At 39.7% G+C, this 16,164-nt stretch overlaps 2 protein-coding genes across 7 annotated transcripts in view; one reads left to right on the forward strand and one right to left on the reverse strand.

Moving 5' to 3' along the window:
* CHLSN (cholesin) overlaps positions 1-16,164 on the forward strand; it is a 210,943-nt gene that overhangs the window by 125,789 nt on the left and 68,990 nt on the right. Inside the window, exon 3 of one of the 5 annotated variants that reach the window (XM_075069206.1) lies at positions 8,493-8,588. The exons of the other annotated variants lie outside the window; for them this stretch is intronic. The gene's annotated coding sequence lies outside the window, so the exon portion shown is untranslated. The remainder of the gene's footprint in view (positions 1-8,492; positions 8,589-16,164) is intronic. 5 annotated transcript variants of the gene reach the window in all.
* The window catches only part of GPR146 (G protein-coupled receptor 146), a 69,223-nt gene that overhangs the window by 34,613 nt on the left and 18,446 nt on the right, over positions 1-16,164 (reverse strand). Inside the window, exon 2 of one of the 2 annotated variants that reach the window (XM_032794053.2) lies at positions 1,668-1,718. The exons of the other annotated variant lie outside the window; for it this stretch is intronic. The gene's annotated coding sequence lies outside the window, so the exon portion shown is untranslated. The remainder of the gene's footprint in view (positions 1-1,667; positions 1,719-16,164) is intronic. 2 annotated transcript variants of the gene reach the window in all.

A 16,164-nucleotide genomic window follows, 5' to 3' on the forward strand; every position in this document is an offset into this window, starting at 1 on the left:
GGGTCCCCAGGGAAGGTTTTGGGGAGACCAGAGTTTATCAGGCACTCCAAGTCCTGATTGGTGGCAGCTTATCAGATCTAAGCTGGTAATTAAGCTTAGAGAAATTCATGCTGGTACCCCATTTTTTGGACTCTAAGATTCAGATTGGGCCTAGATACCATGACATAAGGTAACCTTTTTTTTATATCTGCCTGATGGGAGAACATTACCGGCACCAGTGGAGGGAGCCTTCAATCGCTAGAATTCCCTTCACAGGATCCTGGGGCAGGAGGGGGGATGAGAAAGGAGAAGTGCTTGAAGCTGGGGGAGAAGGGTGGGGCTCATCATTGCTGTCATCTACCTTTATGAAGCCTGGAGTGCTGCAGTACCCACAGAGATGGGTGGGGGGACTCCTTTTTATGGACCATAGGAAGTTTATGGCATGAGGACCGTGGGTTGAAGATTATGGTCAGCTAGCAGGATTTCATGACCAACAGACCAAAGTGTCTTTCCTCCCGCTACTTCCTAAAAATATGTAGGATTGAGCCTCCCCTGTTGTAGTCTCCTAATTTTTGCAGAAAACGTCCACACACAAATCTTTAAGAAGATGTTAAAGTTTCAGTGATGGGAGTACATATTCCTTTTCAAGGATCTTAAAGAAACCTAAGAAACATAGAGTTAAAGCTGCAATTCTCAAACAAGTCATCCAAAAAGTTATGCTGTTGCTACTTAGAATGCTGCTGAACAGGAAATTCTGTCTGTTAATGTCTCTCTCTCTCTCTGATAGGTATCTCTGTGGTGTAATTTCAACTGTGGTTACACTTTTTAGCCTCAAAATTTGAGAGGAAGGGAGGATAGAACAAAACTGCAAATTGACCTGTGTGAATTAAAATTGGACTGTTTGCAGTAACAGGAAATTCAATGATTGTGACAGTAAAGTCGTTTAGCCAGGGAAAGGAAATAAACAGCCCATATACGAAGTCGGAAGGGGGAATCTAACCAAGAATCTATGGCCATCACATTAAAGCAACCTCATTTTAATCCTTTCTCCTTACTGTCTTAATATTAATTAATGGAGTGTGGGGTTGGTAATCAAGCACTATAGTTGCTGAGGGTAGTTAGAAGATCTGGAGAGCTGTCCAGAAGGGGTGCTTGTCTTAAGAAGTGGTCCACAACATGAAAAAGTTTGAGAACCACCAATATGATACCAGTATACTCAACATTTATGTGTTAGGTTTGGAAGACAGTGGCATGTGGTTTGATGGTTTCATCATCATCATGTTCCTATTACGCCTCTGGCATTTAGGGCAGCGACGAAGCTCCTCCACTCCTGTCTGTTTCTGGCAGTATTTGGTGGTTTAATACTGTTATATTACAGTGCTCTGGCATAAAAGTGGCTCGTCTTTCTATTTGCAAATTAGACTAATGTGAATCAGTCCATATGAACTTTACATATGGATTTACATCTTTGAAGAAGAAATGTGGCTGTGAAAAATCTTGTGTGTATGTATGATGGAGGGAGGGTTAACTTATCAACTAAATATAGTAGGAAAATGTTAGAAACTAGTTGGACCTATTCTAGAGTTTGAATTTTTGCTTCTAGATTGTAAAATGCATTTTTTCTTTAAGGTATAGGGAAATGGCTTTTTCAGACATGGCTTGTTCATATGTTATACAAATCATCTTACCTCAGTTCAGTCTATGAAATTTTGGCTTTTTCTGCAATGTAGTCTGAAATCCTAGAGCAAAAAATACCTACATCTTAGGTTCACAAAAGATTATTTGAACAGAAATAGGAAGGCCTGAAATGGTATACAACTGACTTGTTTTAATTAATGAATGGTTTGTTTCTACACTAAGCAACTGCAGAGATGGGGAGAGGTAGCTTTAAGGTGATCTGAAAAGTTGTGCATAAGGAGCCACCTAGGGCTAAACTTCAGAAGGAAACACCCCGAGGAATAACAGAGAGGAAACTGCTTAGCATTCAAGTCAGTTAACTTTTGCACTTCTTGCGTAAAGCACAAGCAGAGGGAAACCAGCTACCTCAGAACAACCAGCTACCTGCAAGTCAGACTAAAAGGATGGTGCAATAATAGTAATTTTTCCTTAGCATCCACTTGACTGTAAATAGCTTGATCCTAAGGCTTTGTGTACCCTGCCAATTGAACGACCAAACCTTGGTTCTTCACAAGTGCTTAAAAAAAGCTTCTCACTTCCCTGACTCCCCTGAAAGACAGAAGTTTTGACGTGGCGAGTGGCAGTGTAAACAGCTCGTTGTCCGCAGGAGCGCTCTCCTATCAACAGTGCAAACCCCCCTTGTAGGAGGTGGAAGTATTTTGTCGGCAAAAGTGCCGACAAACAGCGTTTACACTGCCCAACTTTTAGCGACACAGCCGTGTCGTTAAAAGCTGTGTGGTGTAGACAAAGCCCAACTAATTCTAGTAATTTTCCCTTTGTGGCTAAGGGTAAATCTTTACACATGGTCTGCAAATCGACCTGGGGACAAACGCTGCTCTCAATTACACCAGTATAAATCTGGGATTGAAGTCATTGGGGTTATTCCAGATTTACACCAGTGTTATCGAATGTACAATAGATGTTGGCCCATATCAGTTTTCATTTTGCATCCACTCTATGTAAAACAAGACTGTGGTTAATGATAGAGAGAGAAGGGTATAGGAAAATAAAAGGGGAAAACAGAGGCTTCATCTATGCTATGCTTAGTTGCTTCTTGTGCACCAATTGATGCACAAAAAATTAGTCATCCGTTGTAACACCCTACATTGTTTAAATTTGCCATTATATCCATACTAGGAAAAAGAACGAGGAGTCTTGTGGCACCTTAGAGACTAACAAATTTATTTGGGCATAAGCTTTCGTGGGCTAAAACCCACTTCATCCGCATGCATCCAGTTTTAGCCCACGAAAGCTTATGCCCAAATAAATTTGTTAGTCTCTAAGGTGCCACAAGTACTCCTCATTCTTTTTGCTGATACAGACTAATACGGCTACCACTCTGAAACCTGTCGTCCATACTAGGGCTTCCTTAAACCACTTAAGGTCTGTGCTCATCATCCATCAGATTTGCCAGCTGAGACTGTGTGCTTTTCTATACCTTCTACAATATGCCTCCATCAGCTCCTTAGCCAGGCTGAGACTGTGCACACAGCACCCCAAAACCTCTTCCCCAGCCATAGCCTCCATATGTAAAATCATCTCCCTATTCTAGTCGTGGCTCTGCAACTTCTTAGTCAGCTACCACACTACTGGTCCTGGACTCCAAATTAAACCTTTAGTTACTCCTGTGCAATGCTATTGTTTTCGGAGGATGTCAGCAGTCACACCTGTGCAAACTCATTTAAGGTTAATTGAGTTACATAGGTGTCACTGAAGGCATGATGAGAAGACAGTTGAGTTAAATGGATGGTGTTTAGCCAGCAGAGTCTGTGACTGGTGATGATGCATGGGATGAAAAGGACCAAGAGGGAATTTGTGGGGCTGCCAATTAAAAAACATGTTTTTGTACTTGTAGATGGAATGAAATTGTAAATGAAATGATCTATGTTCCCTGTTGCTGAGAAGGTACATATCGGTCATTTGGGAAGGTTCTTAGGAGGAACACCATTGGTGCTTCCTATCGAACAAAGCCCGATATGATCAAAGAGAAGTTTACCAGAAGATATTTCTGCCAAGTGTGTGTGTTTTGCTGAGGCAAGCAGAGTTCATCGTTAACCTTATCTTTCTTTTAACCTTTCATGAAGATTTTTTTCTTTCCTTTTTCCACTTCCTTGGCTGCTGCTCTTCAGAGATTAATTGTGGAGCCATGGGTTTTTAATATCAGAGGCAAGTAGACAGGAGGTGAGAAGGCACACAGACAAAGAAACCAGACATGCAAACTGATTAAGTTTGTAGACAGATTACAAGGTGTACTTAGACTTTATCATATACAGTGTCATGGTTTGAAGCTTCTTGTAATAATTTATGAATACCGTATCTTGACTGAGTTATTGTGATGTCTACAGGATGCATATACTGAGTTAATTCAGTAGCAAGAGTGTTAGGAAATGCACGCAGGAAGCGGGGTGTTTCCTGGTATGCTTCTCATGGCAAACACCTGAGAAGACAATGCTTGAGGCTTTCATTTTGATTGTCTGACTCTGACCCCTACGGAGTTTGCCAAACTTGTTTTGGGTAGCAGGTCCAAGCCTGTGAGCCCCTGGAACAAAGAACTTCGGTTGGATTTAAAGAGACATGTACTCCTTCAAAAGGAGCAAACAAGTTACTGTGGCTGAGACTTAGATCCCAGCCAGGCTGTAGGATAAGATAGACATGCATGGAGGCCTCTTGTTGTTTTAAAATCCTTTTGTCTTTTATGCTATGCTTGTTTCCAACTGTTAAGATCAAACAATACTTTTTAAAGGCTGTTTTTGGTCATTTGGACCAGAGTGAAGTTACAAACCAGTTTTGACAGCTCTAGCCTCTTCTGCAAGTGCAGAGAAAACATTTTTGTTGTTTTGTTTTATTCAACTAGCTCAGTTCAATAGTTCATTCAAAGTTAAGAAACTGATTTGGTCATTGTAATCCATTGGAAAGAAACACAGGTACCCAACTGGGCCTGCTTGGTAAGAATGGTCAATACGCAGAGTACTGTAGCCTAGGACCCGGTGTAAGTGTTGGATAATTTCAGGATTCTACTCCAAAACATATAAGTACCTGAGGCCTAACACCTGTGTGGTGTACACCAGTGAGACCAGAAGAGGGGTCAGAGATCCAGCCAGCCCTTTAGCCATGACACATGTATTTCATTGTGCACTGCAGTTTAACAGTAGCTGATATCCTTAGCACATGTGAAGTTCATTAAGGTAGATCCCTATGTTCACTATTCTTTGCTACAGTGCCAACATATATTTATGCTTGTTGCTGTAATTTTCACTCCATGGATCTGAAGAAGTAGGTTTTTTACCCATGAAAGTTTATGCCCAAATAAATCTGTTAGTCTTTAAAGTGCCACTGGACTCCTAGTTGTTTTTGTGGATACACACTAACACGGCTGCCCCTCTGATATTTGCTGTGGTAGTTGTCTCAAGTAGTTATAGGGTAGATAACAATCAATGGGGTTTTAAAAAAATAAAAAAGGATTTTTTAAATTTAAATATAGGTTTTGTTTTGTTTTTTAAAAATTAGACTTAAATTTGAAATTATGACAGCAAATGTTAAGGCCTAAACTATATATAATTATTAAAATCATTTTAACTAAAGAAAGAAAGAGCAGTACATGTTGGCATCTAAGTTTTACAGAAAGTCAAACCACTGAACTGATAGAAGCTGCTGTCTAAGTGCCTGAAACCAGAGTCTGTTGAAGTGCCAAACCAACTTTTGACAGCAGTAAACCTCTCCTGCAGGTGCAGAGAGAATATTTTCTTCATTTCAGTTTATTCAACTAGTTCAATTCAGTAACTAGTTCATTCAAAGTTAAGAAACCAATTAGGAGTTAAATAAGCAGTAAAAGCTTGTTTGTCTCTGCCCAATATATGAATAAAAATTGGATGCGAGCGAGGGATGTAGTCACCAGAAACAATCAGTTCCCTAACTTCAGATAATACTGCCCGTATTTAATAAATCTGTTAGTTTTAAATACAAACTTTTTGAGCAACTTTTTGATAAACTTTTTTCTTATGTATATTGCGTTCTTACGGTACTTTTGTTTAATAAAAAAAATTTAAATGATATATTTGTATGTTTTAATTGAATTTGAATTTCCATCCAAATAGAACTTGACAAAAATCACAATTTAAAAGAATCCATTGTCTAGTAAATACGAAATACATCATACACCATAACAAAAAATGTAAAAAATTAAGAAGCTGAATAAATGTAAGGTAAGCTATATAACTGCTTTAAACAAATATATATATTTATAGTGTATCCTTCTGGTTAGCAAAAAGAAGCACGAGTTTTGTTCTACATTTAGTTTCAAATCAACATGTTTTAATGGTTACAAACCACTGAGAATCAACCTTTCTTTAGGAAAATAACTGAAAAGTATACATGCAAACAAGATTAAAAACCATGATTTAAATCAAGGTTAAAATTGGATTTAAATCACTTTGAATAGTAGTTACAGCCGTCAATGAAAGATCTCAGTTAAGAGGTATGTTGTCTTGGGTTAGATGTTATCCACAGCTATTTTCTATGATTACTTGTTTAATTTATTTTACCACAATATTAGTAAAACAACATGTCTGTCTTATAATAAATAGTAACAAAAATTAGAGAGAACCTGAGTCAACTCTGGGCATTTCGTTTGACTCTCATCACTTTTCTCTTATTAAAACCTTAAATGTTCTGGATAGAATTAATTTGATTTAAAATGTAGCCATCATCGGTATCCCTATTCAGGTTTGACCATGAAATGCAGAGATTTGATTCTGTCAATTCATGAAGCAAAAGGAGAATTGTTTTACTTCTGTTTATCTGTCAGTGTAGACATTCCAGTTCAGACTACACCAGAAAATAAGGTCTGAGAATGGATGGTGCAATTATTCTTTATAGCCTCAGTGCAATTAGTTTTGAAACTGTGGTAACCTACTTGACTGTATAGGACCCAATCAGCCCCTTCTGTGGAAAAACCCATAGGATGTGGGAATGGAGGAGGGAAAACTCTACCAGGGCATCTTTGTGAGGGTTTTCTGGGCTTGTTTCGCTGGAAGTAGAGGAAAGTTTTGCCCCTTCTGAGCCCCTCACAGAATGATTCCCCAAGATCTGCAGAAGTCAAGGCAATCTGCACAGAGGCCCTGTAGCCCTGCCTTTGTCCCTTGGCAGCTGGGCTACAGTAATGTTTGCCACAGGGAGTATAGTGAATGTCTTTTTTGCTGCAGCCGCTTTGCTGCTGACCTTCCCTACCCGTCAAGATTTGGGAGATTTGTGTGGAGGGATAATCTTGTGGGGAATAATCTGGTGCATAAAAAATTGTCATGCGATCTTGTAATCCTGTCTGAGGGTCTACATCCTAGTACCAGTCTACTCTCTCTTACGATACAAATGATTTTTAGAATCTTGTGTATTTGTAGGGAGCAAAACATGAATTCAATCTCCATTTAATATGACCAAATCTCTAGTTAACAGAAAAAAGAAAGTAGCATTTAGCTTATTGTTTATCCTGAGATTGCTATCTGAGATGTAAGTAATCAGAATAAAGAGTGAAAACACTGTAGCATTTTGTAATGCCTGATACATTTAGCAAATCCTAAGAGCCCTAAATTGCTCTTAAACATCTTTCCTTCTGGGCCTCCTTGATATTTTTCCCACTGTTCATATTTACTAAAATGCTGATACCAAAGTTGAATTGGGCTGGCCTTTGTGCAGAAAGACCCTTGTGAAAATCAGATGTGTGTAGCCTTAGGCAGATTTCCAGATGCTACCCATTTGCACGGTAGGGTTAAAAGGTCTGGCAGCTGAGTGGGTTGCAGGTGCATGACTTGGGGGGTTGTTTTGAAAGCAGAATTCTTCTAGGCCAGCTATGTAGGGAGTAAACTGGTAGTCATCTTCTCTGTAAACTCTGGGAATCGGTTTCTCAAATATGTGCTCGTTGTTGGCCTTTGGTTAGTATAGCCCCCCTAAGTATGGGTCCCCAGGGAGCTGGCACTGGCAATGGGTTGGCCCCTGGTGGAGAATTTAAACTAGACATTTGTGTCAGCATCGTTCAGCTTTTAATCTGTCTTTTTCACCTTTCATCATAAAAGAGATTCTCAGATTTAGTGTGGTTCAGTAACACAAAACATTCATAGAAATATTGTCACACGTTAAAAGCATAAAGTGAAAAAGGAAGTGCATCATTTATTAGAACACCATGTATACTAATGAAAAACATAGTGTGGGCTGGAAATTTAATAAGAGCTCAATTCAGAATGTTTCGATTCCCAAATATGCCTTGGGGCCTATTGCTATAAGCATGTGGCTAAGAAGGCCCTATTGTAAATTGACATAAACATCTCTAAACATTCCAGCTCCTGTTTCACAATCATTGGTTAGAAATAAATAAAAATATATAGTGTTACCTTTTGTGATATTGTGTATTCTTTCTCTATAATAGGAATCAGAGGTAAAAAGAGACAGTGTAGTCTAGTGGTTAGAATACTCTACTGAGAGTCAGGTTTTCTGGGTTTTTTCCCTAGATCTGCCATTAAATTGCTCTATCATCTTGGACATATTTTATTCCTTACTTTCCCTATCTGTAAAATGGAGATACTTCACAAAGGTGTTTATAAAACTAAAATAGTGTTCACAAATCCTTTTAAGGCTTTCAGATGAAAGTCACTATAGAAATGCAAAATATTATTTATGTATTACATTGTTTAACTAGTGATTTTATTATGTGCATACAATTCATTAGGAGCTGGACTGAGAACACCAGCTCATCTCATATTAACCAGCGAGCAGCCATCAGATAGTAACTTTCTGTAATTATGGGCCTAAACTGGATTCAGGCTGATGAATGTTTATCTCGTTACCAGTTCCCCAGAGTGATGAAGACACCCATCCTGAGACTATTTTGATTTGCTTGTATTGTAAATCAGACATATTTTGATTGAAGGAATAAAGTTTCTTTAGTGAGTAGACTTAATATTTTAAAAATTCTTTAGCAAAAGTGCTAAATATGGATGATAACTGAAATGCTGAGCTTCAGGCTGTTCTTCATTTCTTTAAACTGGTAGAGACAAATAATGAATTTTGCAGCCTAGATACTTACAAATTGATTTTCAGAAGCTTTATTGAAGCCAAGTACCCCTTTTGTGAGATGTTTCACATAAGCAATTTTCGTGGACCAAAACTCAGGGTTATTCAGTTTGTAAGTGCTGCAACTACATTTTCAATGTGTGCATAAAATGTGTAGCTGCCAAGAAGAATATAGTACGTAACAAAGAGACAAATGCTAGGTAGTGTGTGATTCTTGTGAGAGCTTTTTAAATTTTCCGTGTTGGGACATAACAAAATTTTAAATTGTATGTTATCAACATTTTCTTTCTAAAACTTCTTTGCAATGATCCTAAACTAAGTTTTTTTTAAAAAAAAAAATAATCTATTGTATTTTGGAAGGTATGTTACAGTATACTTGAATAAAATATGACCCACCATACATTAGGGTAACACAAAAGGCCCAAAGCTGAGTTGTGTTAAGCACCGTCATTTCCCACAGATACCAATGAGAGTTGAAGATTCTGCGCATTTCACAAGTTTAGACAATTACAGAATAAATTCTTGCTCTTATGCTGTTAAAAAGGGTAAAGTGAAACAACTGTACAACCAAAGGAGGAGTTAATTTTCAGCCTGCCAGTGGCAAATATCCATTGTTAAACAGAGAACAATACCTGGATATTCCCAGCTCAAACTAAAGGAAAACAATATTCCATCTTGTTTCTGGGGCTGAGTGATGTAAAACTGGTCAGTTTATAGCTTGAGAATCACCCACAAAGTAAGGGAATACCCACACAATTATGTTCAATAAAAATGAACAATCCACCTAAACAGTTCCTTTCCAGTCATTGCTCTACTGCTCACAGATTTTTTTTCATTTTTGGAGGAAGGGTCCCAGTTTGATCTTCTTTCCCCACCAAGATCCCTGACTTCTGTTGTTTCTTCTTGATATAGGGAAGCATCTACTTCATAGCATTAAAAAGCAAAAGGAATATGTAGCTATTGGCTTTGCACTGGGCACTCAGGACCAGATTCCATGATCTGGCCAAGCTGTGCTGAGTGTGGAAGTAAAGGTGGCTTTAGGACACCATTACACTCTCTCTAATCCCAAGGCTAGCAGAGTGTGAGTCTCTGGAGTGAGGTTGAGCATCCTTTGGGCTGTTTTGATGAATTCCTGACTGCCCATAGGACCCTGGGGCAGTTGGAGCAGCTGGAGTTCAGCCAGATGCAGCAGCTGTCTGGCTGAACCCATATGCTGTGAACTTGAAGAGAAGTGGCATAGGAGCTGCAACCTATGACACCTGGGGAGAAGAGAAGAGAGTCTTCAGGAAGGCTCTTAAGCTGGCTTTCTGGCTACTTAGTGCTGCCAGAGTAGAGGCAGGAATCTGGTCCTCAGTTTATCCTGGAAGAATTTGGAAGCTTCTTCCCCTTTATGAATAAATCTCTATTGGATGAGAATGTTTTTGTTTATTTTAGTTTGTTTTATGTTTTGTTTTTTGCCTATCTGGCACAGCTGGAGGCTAGATTTAAAAAAAAATAATCCGTGATTTAGAATTGATTAATTAGGTAATAATTGTATCATGCTTTATCCATGTAGAGGGCTATTGTGGCTATAAGTTGCTATTATGTATTTATCTTTCTGTGTGTCCGGTACAAGAATTTGGGTGATATCTCTGAATAGCGAGGAAGTTGTCTTATGTCGAAGAGTGACATTTTGATTATTCTGCCTGTGAGAAATTATTAATATTCACAAAGGGGGATCGTATATGCCTTCTCAATTTAGAGAATCTTTTAAAGATTCATTTAATACTTTCAGAGCCAACTCATGAAAGAGAGAAAGTCTGTGCTCTCTTATTTGACAAAACTCCTAGGGCACTCCAGATGATGGAATGTCAAGGCCATCCAGTTAATGGGAAGTTTAATCCATCTGTTTTTTCAATAGTAATTAATGGGTCAGGAAAGCCTTCCTGGTTCTTTGGGGTTATTTTTGTCCCATTTTTCTCACAATGTGAATCGTAACACTAGATCGAGTTTAGAATTCACCACTTCCAGCCACTGTCTAATGGATCAAACTGTTTGCACAGAATATGACATTGACTGCTTCATAGTGCCTCCTGTCAATATGAATGGTTAGCTTTTGGCATCTCCCAAGAGATTCTGGGGAGCAAAGAATGCGCCCTCCACTTTTGCTGGTTAGTGTTATCCCACTACTAGATGTCTGAGTGTAAAACTTTTTGTACCAAGTAGTTACATTTGAAAATCCCAACACCACTTAGTATTTTTTGTCAGTGCTTATTGAATCAATAATAAAGTTCTGTAGATGCTCCAAGCAAAATGTTACCAAACTGGGGGATGAAGAATTCTAAAGCAGAGTAACAATGTCAATAAGACCTGCTTTGTGCCACTTTTTTTGTTCAAAATACCCCAGAAGCTGAGATGCTTGGCATTTATATGAAAACATGCCAAGACCCTATGTCATCAGATTTCCCATGTGCTTTACAAAATATTTAATTCCTGCTCTGTGTGATTGGATGTAAATAAATTGCCAGCCATTATGTGGCTGCAACATTCCATGAGTGTTTGCTCTGGAAGCAGTTACATCTGTGGTGACATTAAGTGAGAGAAGGCAGTTTGGCCAGGATACCAAAGTGTTCCCTTTTTTTAATGCTCTCACGGGATCTTTAACTTCAACCTGAGCAACTGCCAGAGCCAGCAGACTGGACTTGATTTAACATCACACTTTATGAACATCATTTCTCCCAGCTTGCAGTGTTTCACAACTTCTATTTCCTTAGCTAGCATTTGAAAGCTGTAAACCGTAGGATTCAGCTGAGCCATCAATGTCCTCACTTTAACCTGGTGCATTTCTTTTGAATATATTATTCACTATGGGTTCTGGTTTGGGCAGATAAATGGAGAGTACCTCCCAACTTGCAAAAACAATCATCTGCTAACTAAGCTGAAGCAGTTTTCAACTCATTCACCCCATTGAAAATACTCTGTTAACATAAACCTCAAGCGTATTGTTAAATACAGGACATCAGATTTTTATAAATAAAAAATAATTTACTGTCAATAAGGAAAGGGTAGCTTTGAAGAAAAGTACTTTCTGATAAAGATCAAATTACACTATTTCAGTTAAACACAATAAGCTAAACAAAAAAGGGTATTGCTGCAGACAAGATTTATAGTGGAAGATAGTATAACTAGTTTGACTTTGTAACCCACTGAGAGTTTCTGTGCATTTTCCACAGTGTAATACAGCTAATATTTTTCACTTTTGATACAGTACTCATGTAGTTTAGAAACAAACTTCTGGGTTGAAGTGGAATCCATTGAGCTGTAAAGAGTTCTCATTTTTTGGCCCTGTTCAACCAAATAAAATATGAGGGCTGACAAGTCTAAGTTAGAGTTTAACTTTTTATTCTGTACATAGAATTGGACAGACAGTAAGCAGTGTTTTAATCTGGCCAATAAGAAACTGGCAGCTGCTGCTGCAGATGTTTGCTGTTGTGTTGCTTTCCATGTTGTGTCTGTTCTACATAGATAAAAATTCAGCAGATACATCACTGTCAGAGTTGAATGGCTTCAAATTTAATTTACTGTACTGCTGAAATCCTAACATCTCTGATGACCAACTTTCCCAGGGTGCTGGTTTTCCCTGAAATTGTGGATGTGCGTGACATAATGTAAGTCAGCTCTTCCTGACTTCCTCATTCTTATCAGTAAGCTGTCTCTTGAAACATACAGGAATTCTGCTTCCACAGATCTCTTGATGCTGGCTCAAGGCCAAGCAGGTATCGGGGAGGATCTTTTTGGGCCTATCTCTCTCCAACACAAATAGCATACATGCTAGCTGCCCAAAGGAGATTGATTGAAGCGAAGTGCTGAAATAGGATAGCATGTATTGGCAACAATAGCACACACACAAAAGTAAAAGAAAATCCTCAATACAGAATTATTGTTTATAGGAGAAGTTGTTTTACAAAATTACCAAAAGCAGAGATGTTGCAGAAAATGGAAAATTTACTACTCATCCACTGCTATATGGGTAGGCTTGGCAGAATTTGATTTTTTTAAAAAATAATTTCAATGGATATTTAAACTTTTTTTTTGTTTTATCTATTTTAAATTTTCTTTCAGGAAATTATGGAGGGGACCCATCAGTAAGGAGTCAGACAATAATTACTTAGTGACAATAGGTGCTGAGATTCAAAAAGTTAACGCTTATAACTTAAAACTTGTCAGCATCACATGTCAAAATATACAAAGTAAATATTCTTAAATCAAACTCTAATAATGTCTCAAGCAGCATTTTGCTTACTTTGCCTCTCTATAGATTTCATTATTAAAGATGGAAATATTTTTTTGTGTGTTTGTGTGTGTGTGGTGAAATTGACATTTATTGACATTTACCAATAAAAATCTAATCCTCCCAAGCCCATGTATGGGTTAGTGAGCCATGTGACTCCTGTTATGATTAATCAGTGTGTATGTAATAGCACATCCAGCAGCCTGAACCATCACTCCCGTATGTCCTAAAGACTTCTTTGTTGTTGTTGCAACCTGCATAATGAAGAAACCACTTTTCAGACCCTGATTTGTAGAAGTTCTTCTATAATTTAGACTTCAAAACTTTGAAACCCAGATACAATGTTGTGTGATCATCATTTTGTAACTATACTTATGCAGATACAATGGTTTTTATTTTCTGATAAAAATGAAAGGATTTACGAAAGGGTAAAGTGTTGAAATATTACTTTTCAAAGTATAGCTTAGGGCTGCTAGCTAATCAGCCAAGCTGCCTTTGCAGACTGAAAGATAAATTGCTTGAGCAGTACCTACTAGTACAGTAGGTATAGTTTTTTTTTAAAGGGGGCACATCAGAAATCTGATTTTTGTTCCGTTAGCCTGCAGACAGACAAGGCATGGTATGTGTGGAAAGTTGGTGCTGAATGTGAAAGGTAACATGATGCATGGGGCATCAAGTTTGCATTCATATACTGAAAATATAGTAATAGTAACTTTGGGGCATGTTTTACTTTAAATTTTTTAAATAAACAATTCAAGTTGATGTCAACATGCTTCCTAGTGTGAGACTGGTAGAACTCTCCAATCTCTAAAAGTTATTTTAGTCTCTAAGGGCAAAATTAGCAGCCAGGGACATAAGCCATATTCCCCCAACAGTGGTCTCATGCCTCTCTGGACCTTCAGTCACTTGAACGTTCCAGTCAGTTCCTTCTTCATCATGATAGTTTGTTGAAGCATTCCAGTTTGTTGTCTTTGTCTCATGTCCCTATCTTCCAGGCTGATTGTTTAAATTAAAGTTAGCAGACTGTGACCTCTACATGTACTAAACAGAAGTCTGTTGACTGGACAATGGACTCTGGATCTGCAGGTGCAATGGTTCCTTCCTACTCTTTTGAGCATGATCTCGATGTTTTAGCACAGGACTCCACCCCATCCAACCCCCCTGCTCCCAGTCCCCTGACTGCCCCGACCCCTATCCACACCTCTGCCAGGCCCCCCCAGGACCCCACGCCTATTGAACTCGCCCTGTTCTCTGTTTCCTGACCCCTATCCACACCCCCCACACCCTGACAGGCCCACCGGGACTCCCACACTTATCCAACCCCCCCCCCCCCATCATCTGACCACCCCACCAAACATCCCCCATCCAACCGCGCCCTGCTCCATGCCCCTTATCCAACCCCCCACTCCCTGTCCCCTGACTTCCCACCAGGACTCCCCGCCCCTTATTCAACCCCCCAGCCCTGACCCCCTTACCATGCCACTCAGAGCAGCGTGTCTGGCAGCCGCCCCGCCCAGACAGGGCTAGACATGCTGCCGCTCTGCTCGGCAGGAGTGCACTGCTCCCCTGCCAGAGTGCTGCCTGCACGGTGGCGTGGCTGCGGGGAAAGGGGGACAGCAGGGGACGAGCCAGGGGCTAGCCTCCCTGGCCGGGAGCTCAAGGGCCGGGCAGGACGGTCCTGCGGGCCGTAATTTGCCCACTTCTCTTTTAGCATTTTGTTCAAGGCTTGGCTTTGTGGCTCTGCCCTTCTAGCCACGAAAAATCTCAACCGTGTAGGGACTGAGCACATTGCTTTGGGACCTGAGGCCTTGCCCTATCTCTGGGCTTTTGATGCTTTGCTTTTGTACTTTGACACGCCATCTCAGAGTCTCGTTATGTCTGAATGCTCCAGTTCTGCAGTGCTTTCCTTGAGTGTGCAGCACTTTCCCTCAACTCTCCCCCACCTCCATAAGCCAGGGAATTTGCCATGGTGCTTAGGCATGGTTGTCGGAGGCTAATGGAATATTTTCCTTAGAGCTTTGCATTTGTTTCTTGCCTTTTAGGTTTGAAAGTTTGTGTTCCATTTTTTTGTATTTGCTTTTTTTGGGTTTTTTAAATATATATTTTCCAGGTCACTGCACCAGGCTTCAGGTTCTAAGCAGTGTTTTCTGTTTCAGCCTCATTATTCCGTGATTCATAGAATCATAGAATATCAGGGTTGGAAGGGACCTCAGGAGGTCATCTAGGCCAACCCCCTGCTCAAAGCAGGACCAATCCCCAACTAAATCATCCCAGCCAGGACTTTGTCAAGCCGGACCTCAAAGGAAGGAGATTCCACCACCTCCGTAGGTAACCCATTCCAGTGCTTCACCACCCTCCTAGTGAAAAAGTTGAGACCATTTCTCCTTGTTTTGTCATCTGCTATCATTGAGAACAGTCTGGATCCATCCTCTTTGGAACTCTCTTTCAGGTAGTTGAAAGCAGCTATCAAATCCTCCCTCATTCTTCTCTTCTGTAGACTAAACAATCCCAGTTCCCTCAGACTCTCCTCATAAGTCATGTGCTCCAGCCACTTAATCATTTTTGTTACCCTCCGCTGGACTCTTTCCAATTTTTCCACATCCTTCTTGTAGTGTGGTGTCCAAAAGAGGACACTGTACTCCAGATGAGGCATCACCAATGTCGAATAGAGGGGAATGATCACGTCCCTTGATCTGCTGGCAATGCCCCTACTTATACAGCCCAAAATGCTGTTAGCCTTCTTGGCAACAAGGGCACACTGTTGACTCATATCCAGCTTCCCGTCCACTGTAACCCCTAGGTCCTTTTCTTCTTCCAAAGTACCGGATCCTAAAGACTCTCCCACCTACTAGAGTTTTTGTTTTTTGGGGTGCACCTCCCTTTAGTATCTTGAATTTTAGAGTATTCTTTTCTGTCTATTGAGTTACATACTATAGGCCACAGACTGACATATTTCTCCTTCTTGTTGTAAACTCTAAAACTATCAGTTCAGATCTGGTGTATAGTGTATCTAATATTTCTAGGTTTGCATTTTATTTCTGTGATATTAAAACTCCAAGTCTCCATCCTTAAAATGGTTAAACCTAGAAATTCAAACTTTTGCGTCTTTTATAATATCAATATACTGTGTCACCAGTTGTTCAAAAGACACTAGATATTTTCAAAATATTCTGGACTTG

The sequence above is a fragment of the Chelonoidis abingdonii genome, chromosome 9 (genome assembly GCF_003597395.2).
Source record: "Chelonoidis abingdonii isolate Lonesome George chromosome 9, CheloAbing_2.0, whole genome shotgun sequence".
Taxonomy (NCBI): domain Eukaryota; kingdom Metazoa; phylum Chordata; order Testudines; family Testudinidae; genus Chelonoidis; species Chelonoidis abingdonii.